Source organism: Bacillus rossius (assembly GCF_032445375.1).
Source record: "Bacillus rossius redtenbacheri isolate Brsri chromosome 4 unlocalized genomic scaffold, Brsri_v3 Brsri_v3_scf4_1, whole genome shotgun sequence".
Lineage (NCBI taxonomy): Eukaryota > Metazoa > Arthropoda > Insecta > Phasmatodea > Bacillidae > Bacillus > Bacillus rossius.
The window spans coordinates 26172236-26189554 of record NW_026962010.1 but is presented as its reverse complement, the minus strand read 5'-3'; the positions used below and the strand labels follow the sequence as shown (position 1 = coordinate 26189554).

The 17319-nt window shown below is 43.2% G+C and overlaps 2 protein-coding genes across 3 annotated transcripts in view; one reads left to right on the top strand and one right to left on the bottom strand.

Moving 5' to 3' along the window:
- The window catches only part of LOC134541650 (UDP-N-acetylglucosamine transferase subunit ALG13 homolog), a 78936-nt gene that overhangs the window by 57652 nt on the left and 3965 nt on the right, over positions 1-17319 (bottom strand). The gene's annotated exons all lie outside the window — the stretch shown is intronic.
- The window catches only part of LOC134541647 (uncharacterized), a 280099-nt gene continuing 277496 nt past the window's right edge, over positions 14717-17319 (top strand). For both annotated transcript variants that reach the window (XM_063385232.1, XM_063385231.1), the window contains exon 1: positions 14717-14960. The gene's annotated coding sequence lies outside the window, so the exon portion shown is untranslated. The remainder of the gene's footprint in view (positions 14961-17319) is intronic.

Genomic DNA, 17319 nt, shown 5'->3' with positions numbered 1-17319 from the left:
TTGTTTATCCTGCAGTAGAAGACAAGTCTGGTGTTGTATTCGAAGACATTTGCAAGAAACTTCCTTTGCTGTCGGAATGAAGAGGAAAGTACTACTTTAAAGGGAAAAGTTTAACTAATTTCAATGACTTACGTTAGTTATAATCAAAAATGAAAAAAATATGTGCTATCAATGTTAATTATTTTATTTATGGGTAAGTGACTCTGTGGAATACCTAACATACATTACACGTATTTGAAGTCAATTAAAATTAATGTGAAAATCACTAAGATAATTAGCCTACATACCAATTCCAATATTAGTCCAAACTATCCCCCTTCAATATCCATTGTAACCCCACATATGGGGATAGTTTGGACAATATGCAACTTTGCAATTTCTTTGCCGAAAAATAGTACTTGTGAATGTGAGGTAATTTTTTCTAGCTAAAATGAATTGCCTAAGGTCTAAACTATTGAATAATACTTCAATCATAATAAAAAGTTAGTTAAAAGTGTCTAAAAAAATCATAAATCAAAATTGTCCAATGTATCCCCGGTCTTCCCCTATTGGCTCACATTCGCATGACAATATTATCCAATTACAAGAAAAGTATTGCCGATTTTTCATTTGTTTTTTTTAAGGAAGAGGGACTAGTCAAGATAATTAATTACCCCTTCAACATGAATAATCAGTTCCATCATTACTTATCTTGACGTCGTACCAGCTCTTTATTTAAACAAAAACCCAGGTCACAGTCCTGTCCGTGGCACAGTCCTGTCCGTGGCACAATCTTCCGGCCATGGCCATTGTAGTGACACCACTCGTCACCAAATGGCAGTTGTACATATGAACAGACAATGTATTATAGTTATGTTAAGACATGTTATGATTGTAAATATTTATGAAGATTATTAAGTGTGTAGTGTAAGTATGTTTCGTAGCCTTATAAATAACATTGTAAATGCAAATCATCCAAAGGTAAAGTTTTAACACGAATGATTGTAGAAGGAAACTATAAATCGTGCGGGCTAACAAGCTCAGTCAGCTCTCCTCTCTCCCAGCCAATCTGGGAGAATAAATACCAAAACAAAAAATAGTGGTATTATTGGCTTACCTCTCTCTCTCACTTCTCTCTCTCTCTTGTACATGTCCGCCAGCGACTCTTTGTGAGACCGTGGGCAATCCTCTGCTAGCGACTCTTCGTGAGACCGCGGGCATCCCTCTCTCCTACTTCCAATCTTTCCGCTAGCGACTCTTCGTGAGACCACGGGCATCCCTCTCTCCTAAGCCCAAACTTTCCGCTAGCAACTCCTTGCGAGACTGTGGGCACCTTCCTTGTCAGTACGTCCTCAGTCAGATGCACTGGACCGTATGGTCCACTCCCGCCTCAGAGTGTGAGGCTGCTCTACCCAAGAGCTGGCGCCAGGCAAACAACATGACAACCGAACGACCGAGCGACGTCCACCCTGTCTCCACATCTTTACCAGAGACGAGGCCGCGACATTTGGTGCCCGAACATGTGGCACACTTCATCATCGAGACTACAAGAGAGCACGAACAGCCAGCAGCATTCGGCGACCCGAAGTAAATATTTACTAAACAAGTGTAGAAGAACATATGCAGGACAGACAGTGTAGAAATTCATAAACAATGCTACCATACAGACTGACAACCAAACGTGAGACAGGTCAGCCACCAAGGGACTTTGACCTTATCACAGGAAAGGGACAGTGGCATAACACATCTGAGAGAAAACCAGTGCGATCAGATCGGAGTTAGCAACGGGTACATTGGTTTGGGACACAATAGCAACACCAAGGCCCACACGCGCACCGACACAGAAGGCAGGGGGAAACCTCATAGACTGGGAGGTGCTTGCAAGCCCAGCAGTGCATCCAAACATGCATATGGGGCAGACAGCTACCGCAACAGGATGCATAGTGCTACCAGAGTTTAGTGAGCTAGCACATGAGGACCCATGCAAGTTTGCACAGTGGTGTAAGGGACAGTTGACACAGTGCGGGGTGCCAATAGAAGAATGGACACAACACACGCGTGAGTAATTGCGCAGGCAAGCTCATGAGTGGTGGAACCTGTGGGGATGCTATAACATGCAGTGGCAGGAGTTCGCTACACGCTTAACATGGCGCTTTGACGACCGCATGGCAGTCATGAGCTGTAAGGCTCGCTTCTATGGCGAGTCCCATAAGGACTCAGAGTCAGTAGAGCAGTTCGTGGGAAACAAGCTGCGGCTGTACTGGCACATAGCCCCGGGAGAAGACCCCGAGCAAGCTTTACCAGAAGTTACGGCATTAATACGAAAATAATTGCAACCATTCCTCAGGCCATACTGCAATGGGACAGTAGAAGACTATGTACGACAGGCAACAGCTACAGAAGGCAACCTACGACACCTCCTGGGACATCAGACCTGGAAAACTATCCCCGAATGAGGGCCAAGACAGCAGGTTGGAGCACCCACAGGGACAAGCAGGGACATACCGCAGGAACATCCATGGTGGACAGCAACACGGGCGATCGAGGGCCCACCTGGCGCGACAGACCAGAACACATCTGCAGAATGGCGGAATGCAGGCAATCGGCGCGATGGAGGCCGACCACCACAGTGCTGTCTTTGATGCCCACAGGGCACGTATCACTGGCATGAGGACTGCCAGAGACACGAACAGCGACAACAACCAGCGGGAAACGGGCAGTAGGGGGTGTAGGACCTACAGTCCTACCCCCTGCACCAGACAATCCCCTGCCGCAAACCACAGAGAACCTAGAACAAATGGGGCAGCTCACCACGCTAGAAAACCGACTGATGCGGATCCCCATCACCCTGAATGGGAGACCGACTGCCGCAATTATAGACACAGGGGCGAGCCATGTATTCGTCGCTCAGTACTGTCTACTACCCGGAGATATCACACCCAGACACTGTGCTCTGCGCCTTGTTACGAACACTGGAACCGGGACAGCCATTGTAAATGCCATCATCACAGTGGGTATACAGAAGATGGTGACCCAAACTCCAGCAGTCGTCGTAGAAGGACACAGAGAATATTAGGTACTCGGACAGCCATGGTTGGTAGATCAGGACGCCTCTATTTCGCCAGCATCAGGCCTGGTAAATTTAGGTAAACATGAGCGCCTGGCAGTATATACACTAGGAAGCATACCACCTTTCCACAGGGCACATGACCACAGACCAAGAGACACAAACCTGTCGCCTGCTCACTGTGGGATAAGATGATGACCCACCTCCAGCAGACCTGATCGAACTCAAACAACGGGTTTTTCGATGCCCAACGCACCTCCCCAGATACTGAGCGTCGACGAGCAAAGCAAGCAGAAGGACTGGATGAGATATGGACCATGAGAGAGGGCATGTTGTGTACAAAGGGGATAGGAACCAACCAGGAATGGTGCACCTATGTACCACCGGAAGCACGGGAAGCCGTTCTGCGCTTCATGCATGATCATGACCTGGCAGGACATCCAGGAGCAGACCAAACCCGACGGGCAACCAGCCAGCAATACCACTGGCCCGGCATAGCCCTGGACATACAGGAGTATGTAAGGACCTGCGAAAGGCACAGTGGAGTGATGGGACCGAGAAGCAGCAGCCGCGCCTACCCACTACCCCATTCCAGTCCATCGTGCTGAATGTTATGGGACTGTATCCCCATACTGCCCGAGGGAAGAGGTTCCTGGTGGTGGTCACGGACCTCTTCACACGATGGGTAGAAGCATATCCTACCAGTAACACCCAAGCCAAAACCATTGCAAGAATCCTGCAGATGGAATTCTTTCCACGATGGGGATACCACAGGGACCTCCTGATGGACAATGCCAGCCAGTTCATTGGAAGGCAGTGGCAAGGATTATGTCGGGCATGGCAAGTGGAACACCGGACTAGGCCGGCTTACCATCCACGAGCCAACCCAACAGAGAGATGTAACCAGGAGCTGAAAGTCCAAATGCGCATACGACTGGGGGACGATCATACCACATGGGACGAACACATAGTGGAGGCCCTGTTCTGCATCTGCCGCAGGACCAATTCAGCCACAGGGATGTCCCCAGCACAAATGGTCCAAGGCCACAATCTGCCCATGCCCGGCGAATGGACGGCCCACAGAGTGACAGATGAAGGGGAAGACCCCGAGGATCACCGTCTGTGGCCAGAGATTGAGCTGACAACAGCGTGAGAACACCAGAGGGCCTACACTCAGTAGATAACCCCGCAGACCACATGACAAACACCGGAGCTACAGCCAGGTGACCATGTGTATGTCCGCACACATCCCCTGTCCAATGCAATTAGGAACTACTGTGCTGGACTGAGCCCCAGGTGGTCGGGACCACACCGCACCCTGAAGCGGCTAGGTCAAAGCACTTATTTGGTGGTACACCGGGACCACATCCGGAAAACAGCACTCCCAGAAGGTGGCAATGCCGTGGAGGACCCTACCCCAGATGTGACAGGAATGATGTCGGACAGCCCCCAATCTGTCACACCCCAAGGAATGCAGCATCTGTTCGAGGGAACACCGAGCCCAAGGATAAGAATGGAGAGGCCAGCAGAAGCCCCTGCCACGACCCCGAGGCGACAGCACCAGAGGCAGCCGGCACGAATGCAGATCCTTGATGTCACGGGGACATCAGAGGTGGGTGTAAGCACCACGGAGGAGCAGCCCCAGGTGACAGAACTGAACGACTGAGACAACAGAACCACCCTCCCGTACCCGAGGCGGATGGGGGCATGGGGCCTCCCTCGCCGATGCCGAATTCCGGGTCAAGATGGAGGAACCAGCTGAAGACAACCAGACACCGCCGACGACGACGCCGTCCTCCACTGTACCTGGCAGACAACGTAACCGGCCGCGAACTGGACACACTGGTGAATGGCGACCCAGGGAGTCCAGAACCAGCAGGCTGACCCTGACGCTCGCAACCACTAGGAGAGAAGGCATAATGTGCTTGCTGGAGGGCACACGGATGGCCTAGACCCGTGCTTTTCCGGGGGTTGGGAGGGGGGGGGGCGCTGACGTCGTACCTCCTCTTTATTTAAACAAAAACCCATGTCACAGTCCTGTCCGCGGCACAACATTCCGACCATGGCCATTGTAGTGCCACCACTCGTCACTAGATGGCAGTTGTACATATGAACAGACAATGTATTATAGTGTTACGAATGTGAGCAAGGCCATGACATGCGCAGGTGCAGAGCTGGCTGGCGGCTGCCGTAACGTGAGATTTACCGTGCGCACCTGGATCGCCGCTTTATCTCCCTCCAGCCCTCCGGTCCCCCCGCACGGCACTGTTAGTTTGACATCCGAAACCTGCCAGCTGCATAGTTATGCGAGCAGCCGACACGTGTATTCGAGAGATTTCTGCCGTCGGGACAGCTCGCGATGACACGACTGGCCCCGGCCGCTCTCGTGAGTTCTGGAATTGCGCCAGGGCCTATATATATGCCCGAGGACGTCAGGGCAGGGAGTCAGTTCGGAGTGTTCAGTCGGGAGTTCTCCCGCGGCGGAGTTTCCGGGCGATAGCGTCGCGGGCGCGGCGAAGTTCCGAGCGACGTTGCTAGCGAGGCGTCGAGCGGATCCTCGGCAAAGGGGAAGTGCGTCGGCGGCGGCGGAGTGTGGCGACGGAGTCCCACGGCGGAGACCCACGAGGGGTGCTGTGGCGAGAGTTGCGCCAGAGGTGCGGCCCAGCGAGGTGTGTGGAACGAGTGACTGGGGAATAGACCTTTCTATAAGTGTAATTAATTATTTGCCATTTTAGAAGATTTTTGTGACATAAGTAGTGGCAATAAATAAAACTGTGTAGTGTAATATAATCTTTAATTGGGCTATCCTATACGAACCCGCGGTAAATCGCAACAATAGTTATGTTAAGACATGTTATGATTGTAAATATTTATGAAGATTATTAAATGTGTAGTGTAAGTATGTTTCGTAGCCTTGTAAATAAAATTGTAAATGCAAATCATCCAAAGGGATAGCAATATGTAAAGTTTTAACACGAATGATTGTAGAAGGAAACTGTATAAATCGTGCAGGCTAACAAGCCCAGTCAGCTCTCCTCTCTCCCAGCCAATGTGGGAGAATAAATACCAAAACAGCAAATAGTAGAATTATTGGCTTACCTTTCTCTCTCTCCTTCTCCTCTGCTAGCGACTCTTTGTGAGACTGCGGGGTTCCCTTCTCTCTCTCACTCTTCTCTCTCTCTTGTACCCATCTGCTAGCGACTCTTTGTGAGAACACGGGCATTCCTCTGCTAGCGACTCTTCGTGAGACCGCGGGCATCCCTCTCTCCTACTTCCAACCTTTCTGCCAGCGACTCTTCGTGTGACTGCGGAAATCCCTCTCTCCTACTCCCAAACTTTTTGCTAGCGACTCCTTGCGAGACTGCAGGCACCTTCCTTGTCAGCACGTCCTCTGTAGTGTATTAATGTAGAGTGTGATGTCTGTAAAGATCTATGATATCTATGGACGCCGACCTCCGTAGCGTAGTCGGATGCATACCGGATTATGGTGCGAGGGGTCCTGGGTTCGAGTCCCGGGTCAGGCATGGGTGTAAAATATATATTCTAAAATTTGATAACGACTAGAATTTGAGATTCGCACTGCATTTAATGACCCTTTGGCTATGGTCGAAAGCTGTAGGCCACATAACTATATAAAAAAATATAAAAATATATCTATGGACGGATGTTGTTATGTTGAGTAATGAAGCAGCATGTATCGTTAGGGTTATAAACGTGTGATTAAAGTGGTTTATATATGAAGAAATATACTTATTTGAGTACATAACAAATGGCGACGAGGAAAATAATTGTTGGAAGATTGTTTAGATAAATTTTATGTGCCTGGATATCCTACTAGCCGCAACGGAATGTCTATTAATGAAGACGGAGTTTCTTCGGCAGGATCACCGTTATCGGCTAAAGAAGAAGCAGTTCGCATTTTTGGCAATGCTGGAGCAATTGAGACGTATGTGTTATCACAAGATTGGGACATTTATTGCGAGAGGTTAGAGCAATACTTTAATGCGAATCATATACGTGATGTTGATAAAGTGCCTGTGCTGTTGACGGTTATTGGTACTACTGCTTATAAGTTATTACGGGATCTGTGTGACCCTTTGTTGCCTAAGGAAAAGAACTATGATGAGCTAGTTGCGATTTTGAAGCGGCAGTTATCACCGGCAGTTTCCATTTTCCGTAAACGCATAGAATTTCACAACTTGTATCAGTCACGGGGAGAAGGTGACGGAATGGTATGCTATATTGAAAAACGTGGCAATGTCATGTGGCTTTGGCAAGTTGTTGGAGGACTTTGTGAAAGATCGTTTTGTAGTTGGTATGTTGCCGGGATCGGTAGTGGATCGGTTATGCGAAGAGGAGCCCAGCAGGACACTTGCAGAGCTACTGGCAGTTGCGGTGAAGGAGGGTGCAGCACTGCAGTTGCAGAGTTCAGTGCACCACGTCGAGACGGCGAGGACCTTGCAGCGGGGAAACGAGCGGAACCAGCAGGGAGCAGTTTATCAACATACCGAGTCCGGGAGCATGAGGCGCAGCACAGAGGAACGACGGTGCTACGCATGTGGTGAAACCAATCATAATTTTTGGAAGTGCAAGTATAAGCAAATGCAGTGTAAAAAGTGCCTACAGGTAGGGCACTCAGCCAAGGTATGTACCACTAAAGATTTTAATTTTTGTGGACGTGGATGTAAAGGAAATTTTCGGCCATGTGGTGGCTGATGCAACAAGCCCCATTATGGTAGTGGTGAGGGTCAATACAGCAACTATTGAAATGGAGCTAGATACAGGTGCAGCAGTCTCTGTAATACCCTTGTCTATGTATAATGACTTATTGAGCGAGTGCCCCTTGCGGCCTACCTCTGTTAAATTAAATCTGTATAGTGGCGAACTTTTGTACCCGGAAGGGGAAATGCATGTCACTGTGACCTATGAGAAAACTAGTATAGTTGGTAGATTGGTAGTGGTAAAAACTAGCAGCAAACCGTTATTAGGTAAGGATTTGATGAAGGCATTGAAAATACCTATTATGACAAGTGTGAACAATATGGCGGCAAACAAGGACAGTGTTCACGGATTGGTTACTGAGTTCAAAAGTTTGTTTTATGGGGGTAAAGGCACTTACTTGCATGAAGAGATTGAGTTAAGAATTAAAGCAGATGTTAGACCTAAGTTTGTGAAACCCAGAAGGGTACCATTTGCGTTCCGGGCTAAAGTGGATCTAGAGTTGGAAAGACTTGTGAGAGAGGGGGTTATTACCAAGGTAGATACCAGTGCATGGGGTACTCCGCTAGTGCCTGTGTTAAAACCAGATGGTGAAATACGGGTTTGTGCTGATTATAAGGTAACTATAAATGACGTCCTAGAGGAGGAGAGGCATCCTATCCCTAAGGTGGAGGAACTATTTGTAGCCTTGCAAGGAGGTGAATATTTCATAAAAATTGATTTGTCAAATGCTTATAACCAATTACGAGTGAATTATGAAACAGGTAAATTGCTAGCATGGAGTACGCATAAAGGCATATTTGTTGTCAATAGGTTACCATTCGGGTCTTAGCCAGCATGCTCAATTTTTCAACGAACTATGGAGAAGGTGTTGCTGGGATGTAAAGGCACTAACACTTACCTAGATGATATTGTGGTGACAGGGGCTACGGAGGCAGAACACTTGGAGAACCTGCGTCAGGTTTTCCAGAAATTACAAAGTGCCGGGTTTAAGCTGAATATGGATAAATGCAGCTTTTATTTGGGGCATATCATTGATAGAGAGGGCATATGCAAAGACCCCAGCAAAGTGGAAGCAGTTTCGGATGTGCCACACCCTTAGAACGTGGAGGAGGTAAGGGCGTTTGTGGGCATGGTCAATTATTATCAGAAGTTTATTCCTGGGTTGGAGAGCATGCTGTGTCCTCTATATGCGTTGCTAAAAAAGGGTAAGGTGTTTGGGTGGTCAAAGGCTTGTGAGAAGGTATTTGTAAGGGCAAAGGAAGCGGTACTTTCTCCACAGGTTCTGGTACTTTTCGATGTAAATGAACAGTTGAAGTTGACATGTGATGCATCGGCTAGGGGTATAGCAGCTGTGTTAGCACATGTTTATCCTGACGGGACGGAGAAGCCGATAGCATTTGCATCCAGGGTTTTGTCTCCAGCAGAATGTAATTATTCTGTCATTCACAAGGAGGCCTTAGCTGTATACTGGGGTGTATACAAATTTTCGCAATACGTAATGGGCAATCATTTTGTACTAGAGTCTGACCATAAGCCCTTGCTGGCTATTTTTGGCGAGCAGAAAGGCGTTCCCGCTATGGCAGCGGGAAGACTGCAGTGCTGGGCCCGGTTTTTGTTGGGGTTCGATTACACATTGAGGCATGTGAAGGGGATGTGTAATGTTGCAGATGGGCTCTCTAGGCTGCCTTTACCTGTGGCAGGTAAGGCTGAACAGGTAATGACAGTAGAGGGTGAGTACTTACATTTTGTGGAGCAGGCAACTGCTCTTGATGCTGAGACATTAAGGGGTGAAACAAAAAGCCATGAGGTTTTGAGTGCAGTATGCAGGTATATTCAGACAGGCTGGCCGCGCTTGGTGCCGGATGCCTTGAAGCCGTATTTCTGCAAGAAGGATGAGTTCTCAGTGGAGCAAGGTTTGGTAATGTGGGGTTACAGGGTTGTTGTTCCCCAGACCTGCCGCAAGAGACTTCTGAAGGAGGTGCACTCAACCCATCTAGGGATGGTTAAACTTAAGAACTGGTGTAGGTCATATTTTCGGTGACCTGGTTTAAATGCAGACCTCGATGATTATGTGCGGGCTTGTGAAGTGTGTATATCAGCTAGGGCTGAGCCACCGAAGTTGGCAGATGTAAAGTGGCCCGAGTGTAAGGAAGGTTTTTGAGCGAGTCCACATAGATTTTTGTGGCCCTGTTAGGGGAACTTGCTATTTGGTTATCATTGATGTGTTTTCTAAATGGGTGGAGGTTAACCCAATGAAATCTTTGGCAACTATATCATGTCTGCAGAAATTAAGGGAGATGTTCGCTAGGTTTGGGCTGCCTAGAACTATAGTAACTAATAACGGATCCAATTTTGTGTCAGAAGAGTTTGAGGAATTATGTGCCTTGAACGGGATAGAACATTTGGTATCCCCGCTGTACCACCCTGCTAGTAACGGGGCGGCTGAAAATTCAGTGAAAACCTTCAAGGCTGGCCTACTGAAAGCTTTAAATGATGGGGTCAGTAACCAGATCCCAATCGAGACGCTTGTGAGCCATTGCCTCATGTCCTATAGATGTGCACCGCATTGCACCACTCAAAGTAGCCCGGCGCAAATGGTGTTTGGTAGACAGATAAGGTCAAGACTGGATCTCATTAAACCCCAGCCGTTCGTGCGAAGGGACAGGTCGGAAATAGGAGCGACCAGCAGAAAGGTACAGTTTCTGGTAGGAGAGGAGGTATGGGTGCGGGACTACCGAACACAGGGTAGAGTGTGGAAAAGGGGTCGAGTGCAGCAGATTCAGGGTAACAGAATTTTGTATGTTGAAATGCTTGACTCTGGAATGATGTGGAAAAGACATTATAACCAAACTGTTTGGGCTGGTAAAAGGTCAGAAGGGCCCTACACCATGCATTCTGCTTCCGGGGGGGAATGGAGATACACAGCAGGCAAGACCCCGCTCTAGTAGAGTAAGGAGGCCACCTTCAAAGCTGGATATGTAAGGACAGCTCTTGTCTCTATGGTGTGAACATTTGTAAATGGGCAAGTGTAAGGTTATAGATTGTGAGTTGTGTGTCAAGATGTTGACTTATTCCCCTGCTTAAGGGGGGAGATATCTGTAGTGTATTAATGTAAAGTGTGATGCCTGTAAAGATCTATGATATCTATGGATGGATGTTGTTATGTTGAGTAATGAAGCAGCATGTATCGTTATAGGGATATAAACGTATGATTAAAGTGGTTTATATATGAAGAAATATACTTATTTGAGTACATAACATCCTCGGTCAGCTGCACTGGGCCGAACGGTCCACTCCCGCCTTAGAGTGTGAGGCTGCTCTACCCAAGAGCTGGCGCCGGGCAAACAACATGACAACCGAACGACCGACCGACGTCCACCCCGTCTCCACATCATCACCAGAGACGATGCCGCGACAACCTAACCCAGATGTAGTTTAAACAAAGAAAGGTAACTGAATGCTTTCTATTTGTTTACGTATCCATAAATTCAAACTATGCCTTCAACCTTGAATCCTCTTCCCCAGCCAACAATTCATGGTAGCCATCCCCCACACAAATATCTCGTTCTTTAACAATGAATCCATCCAACAGTTATTAACATTTGATGTGTAACACTGCTTTTTCAATGCAGTCTGATTACATTTGGTCCTACAAAATTGCGACATTGTCTATAGCATCTTAAATATCATATATATATAGAGAGAGAGAGCAACTAATACAGCCGATAAAAATAGTATCTCACTAAAATAATCAAACACAATTTACCTGTGAAAGGGTATCTTCTTATACTTTTCCTTCAGTAACTGGCACTCAGTTTTCCTAGAACTTCTGTTCACACAACCATACGCAACACACGATGCCATAATATATTAATATATCAAACTTTATAGATTGTCACACTGGTTCAAAATCACACATTCTACTTCTAAAACAACCAAACTTTTGAGAAATTACAACAGATTCATCTACAACAATTAAAAACCAAATTAACGATACATAAATTAACAAACTTTCAACTACTCGCAATGTAATCAAATGGCGAAATCAATGATGTTATTAACTAAGCAATATGACAGACCTTCCCCCTCACCCTTCCTCGACTGACTTTAAACACCTCACCAAAATATGTGATTATGTTCCATCTGGTCAATTTACTTATCTCTGTATGAAAATGTCTTGTGAATATTCGTGAAATATTAGTAAAAACAGTTAACATCAGTTTGTGTCCCAGAGACATTATTTCGACAATTATGTAGTCAATAAAATTCATTTTGGAACACACACAATTTTTCACAGAGATAAGTAAATTTACCAGATGGAACCTAAACACATAGTTTTGGTGAGGGCTTTGAAGTCAGGATGGGAAAGGTGAGGGGGAAGGTCAGCTATATTGCTTAGTGAATAACATCGTTGATTTCACCATTTGATTACATTGCGAGTAGTGTGGCGTGTATGCTTAGCTTACTACAACTGTGTTTGACACAGCTAACATGTCACAGTTACTTATATTTGAGAAATTAAAGATTAATGTTTTCTCAAATTTGATATTACGGTGTAGTGTATGTTAGGGGTAAAGCATATAGTAACCAAAGTATAGTGGTTGGTTGTATTCGTGTATGGTTAGTACCAAAACTAATAATATCAAATAAGAAAATCAATATCAGAATATTACTATTATTGATACTTAATTTTCAGCACATAGGTAGGTACAACACTTGAAATGAATACTCATGATCTGAACATGTCTGAATAGAAAAATTATGTTCAGATACCCTAACGTTGCACCAGCTTAGAAATAACCTACCAAATACAGATAGTCAGATATAAATGAACTCGGACCAAGTTTTCATACTACACTGTCATTTTCTGAATTCTCAATGGTTAAAACTACCGGTACTAGCTCTCATTGTGGTAGATCATGTTCTTCGGCCACTCAAGACATCTGAGTAGATCGGTGGATGGTCGCAGGAACTTGTAGAAAGGGACGCTGTAAGAGAGTTCTAATCAACTACGACTGCCGTAGGCTACGATTCAGTGACTGGATCGGCGATACAAAATGGTCCTGAAAACCTGGTACAAGGAAAGTTCTCACCACGAGATGACAGGAATCAGATGTAGAAGTCGCGATGCTGGAAGCACTCACGAAACGCCTCGTATGTCGTGGTAAGGCATATACCCAGTATTCTGAGGTAGATGAACTCAGAATTCTTCTATCTGAATACACTGCTAACACTGTAGTATTTAACTATCGTGGTTGACACGAACTTCTTGTTTCCATTGCGGGCACCAGGTTTTTGGCGACACATCGCAAGGGAAACGTCTTCTATCGACCATGGCGTCGTGGAATTCTTTCTATTCTCTCTTTTCTTTTTCTCAACTCCCTCTTCCACTTCCCAGGATTGTTGTAGCAACCAGCGAGCTCGCAAATAGGAAGAAGAATACTAAGCAGTCGTAGTAAAAATCAAATGTACTGTAATTAAACATGTGTATAACTCATGTAAAGCTTGCAGAAAAAGGAATAGGTGTCCAAAGAATAATAAATTAAGACAAAAAATTATAACACTGGAGCAATTTCCAAAGACTAAACATACCTACCGGTTTGCCTTAGCTATCCCTATTAGTGTGGTTGCTGGTACAACTTATAATACAAATGCATATTTAAAAATTATAATTAATTTATAATAAACATGAAATAGTGAAATATACCTGTAAACGGGTGAATTTTTACAGTAATTGAAATTTTGTTAATTTATGTATCGTTAATTTGGTTTTTGAGTGTTGTAGATGAATCTGTTGTAATTTCTCAAAAGTTTGGTTGTTTTAGAAGTAGAATGTGTGATTTTGAACCAGTGTGACAATCTATAAAGTATGATTGTACTGCAACATATTACTGTTTTGACAGATTAAGTGTTATTATTTATTATTTATAATTTATTTAATATTTGCTCTATGTCTGATATGTAATTTATTTTTCAAAAAAGGTAAATTATTTTTATGTATATCTATGAGAATGTGACTCTATGGACTGATTTGGACAATTTGAAATTGAACATTATTGAGACCCCTCTAAGGAGGAATTGACATTCAGACGGTAAACGGTAAAGTTAACGCCGTTATTTTGTAATATAAATTATTGTTTCAATAATTTTATATTTAAATTTTACGTGAAATTTTGTGTTCCGCGCTATTGTTGCATACGGATTTCACGATTTATTAAGTAATTTATGTAACTGATTATGGTTTTCGGCCAATCACGGCCCACCATTTAAATTTAAGTTGAGTATTGTTAACTGGCTTAATTTGAGAAGTTAAGAAAGAATGTAATGGCCAGCTAAAGAGAGCTGAACTTCGTGACGTCGGCAATATTACATCCTACGAATTAGTTATTTAGCAGTAAGCATCCCGAATAGAGGATGAAAATTATGTATCTTTAGGGAGTCAAGATATCTATTGTAACTCAGAGGTCCGACGAGCGAGAGACTCTGAGCTCTACCGACTTTATTTTGAATCTAACTAGCCGAGGAAAAACAATTAGGATCCCTAAAATCAACGAATATAAACTGTGTAATATCGTCGAACCCAAATTAAAGACTTTTGCTTGTAAATTAAATGTGCGCATCATCATATCTCCTGATGGTTGGAAATTACGTACATGTGGGATGTGATGCCAAAGAACAGTTAGGCAAATTTGAATATAATAAGTAATTAAATAATAAAAATAAGGGTAAATTTTGAACTATTTTCGTTTAATAAATAAGTATATATTTTTAATTGTGAGTGTTGTGTCATGTTATTTCTTCTATCATTTGTTCCAGTGTATATTTATGTATATTTGTTTTTCTAAGTTAACACCTAACTGTGGTCTAGTTACCACAAACACATGCCAACGGAGAGCCACACAAGCAATATCGATTTACACAGAGTAATACAGCCCAACGTGAATTATTCTAGTCTCCATAAAAGTGGGGCCATTTGTAAACACAAATATAGTGAGTAAGAAAGTTGCCCTACATATATCTAAGTGGCTACCCAAGTGGGGCCTTTCATACAAAGTGTATACGAAAGGGTCCGCTCATGATATATTAATATATTATGCCATTGTGTGTTGTGCATGGTTGTGTGAACAGAAGTTCTAGGAAAACAGAGTGCCAGTTATTGAAGGAAAAAGCATAAGAAGATAACCTTTCACAGGTAAATTGTTTTTGATAATTTTAGTGAAATATTATTTTTATCGGCTCTATTAGTTGCTATATGTATATGTTATTTATGATGCAATAGATTATGTCGCAATTCTGTAGGACCAAATGTAATCAGACAGTATTGAAAAAGCAGTGTTACGCATCAAATGTTAATAATTGTTGGATGGATTCATTGTTAAAGACAGTGGCGAATATAGGTATAGGTTATAATTTTTTTTTGGGGGGGGGGGGGGGGGGGGCAATATGACCGAGCTTACCATCATTTATGCTTGCTTTTTTTTAATCAACTATCATTTAATGATTATGTAAGTTTACAAAGGGTTTTGAGGAAAGTTTTAGGACTAAACAATATATTTATTATTTCTATTTATTTATGTTTTCGGTTATTTTTATAACAGAACTGCATTGATTTTTTATTATATAATAACACGTTGTTTTGAAAAAGCGCGTATTTAACATTTAATTGTATTCACGTTTATATTAATTTCCCTTTTCCCTTTACTTTTTTCTTTTTTACTTAATGTGTTACCTTCTTTTAGTAAAGATTTTTTCCCCTCTTTTCCCAACAACCCAACAAAAGTAAATTTTGTATAATGGAAAAGAATGTTGGTTTATTATTTTTGAGCTATAAAAAGGGTGTATTGATGTAAATACATTTTAAAAATTCGCTTTTTATGTAACGTTTACAAAACGATGTCCAGATTTCTTGGTTTACTAGAAAATTTATCAAGTACTTCTTCATCGCTTATTTTAATGTCTCTGTGGATCGAAAGTAATGCTAATCCATTAAGCCTAGTTTCTGATGTGGTATTTCTTATGTAAGTCTTCAATCTTCTTAAGCTTGAGAAGCTTCTTTCTACGGTTGCGACAGAAACAGGCAGAACTGCTAGCAGTTTCAAGAGATTATAAATGTTAGGGAAGAAAGTCTTGTCACACTTTTCTAGAGAACTAATGGCTGTTTTGGGAAGATTTTCTGATTTTTCCTGACTCCACTTTCCTTTCCACAACATAAACTCACTTTGCACGACCTCTCTATGTGACAAATCATCTTCGTAGAAATTGAAAGCAGCTTCCAATGAACATAAATCTGTTTTGATACAAAATTCTGGAAGGATTTGTTGTAAGGATTCAACTGTATCCTTGTGAGATTCAAAGTGTTCTTTCAGTGAATTACAAAAATCATCAAGGTAAGGTACATAAACAGCTCGTCGGTAGTATTCTTCTTCTGTGCTGTAAGGGACGTTGTTGCGGGCTGTTTGAAGGCGACAAACTCTAGGAATCTCTTCTTTAATGTCGAGTTTTGTAGCAAATTCCTTTACTTGAGCATACAGGGATTTGAAGTTGTCATTGGAATTTTCCCTTTGTTTAGATTACAGATCTAAGACACTTGTAACATTTGCAATGGCTTGAGAAAGATCTATGTTTTTACTTTGAAGGTTCACAGATAAGTTATGTGTAGTTGGCAGCATCTGGCTCAAAAAAAAATATTAACAAGAAATTGAAATTGACTGATAGAACTACTAAGAGCATGTGCTTTAGGTGCTGAGTCACTTGATTCTTCTTCTATTTTCAAAAGAGAGAGGAGAATTGGTTCTAAAATCTCTTTAAACACCCATCGTGTTTCACATAATGAGATAAGTTTATTTTTTTTCTGTTCAGGGCAACAGTCAGATATCGTTGATTTCAATATTTCAGTTCTTTTGGCTGACATATGGAAGAATCCACAGACTTATTTGATAACGCCCATACAATTTCTTACAGAAGGAATTTTACTTGCATCTGACAAACACAAATTTAGACTATGTGAAGAACAATGTGTGTACAAAGCTAGTGGTAGTTTTCCTTTGATAGCAGCTTGTACCCCTCTGAATTTCCCTCTCATCGTGGCAGCGCATCGTATCCTTGATCTCTCATTTTCTTTAAGTCAAGCTCTAAATTTGACAAGGTCTCTAACACTGTGTTAGCTAAGCCTGCACCAGTAACGTCATAAACGGGGACAAAAGTTAGGAAATCTTCTCTAATATTGTATGACTGGTCTTCAACATACTGTACACAAAGAGAAAACTGTTCTGTTTGGCCAATGTCAGTTGTTTCATCTGCTAAAACGGAATAAAAAATAGAATTCCTGACATTTTTCACAATTTGGGATTGGATTAAATGACCAAATGTGTTAATGAGCTCGTTTTGAATAAAAGAACTAGTGTACATGCTCCTCCCTCCACTGTTCATTAACTGGTCTTTTAGGTCATTATCGCCACTGTTTGCTCTGTATCTCAGCAGTGATCGAAAATTTCCGTCATTATTTTCTGGCTCTTCTAGGCTTATATGTCCACTGTCACGATGGCCTCTTA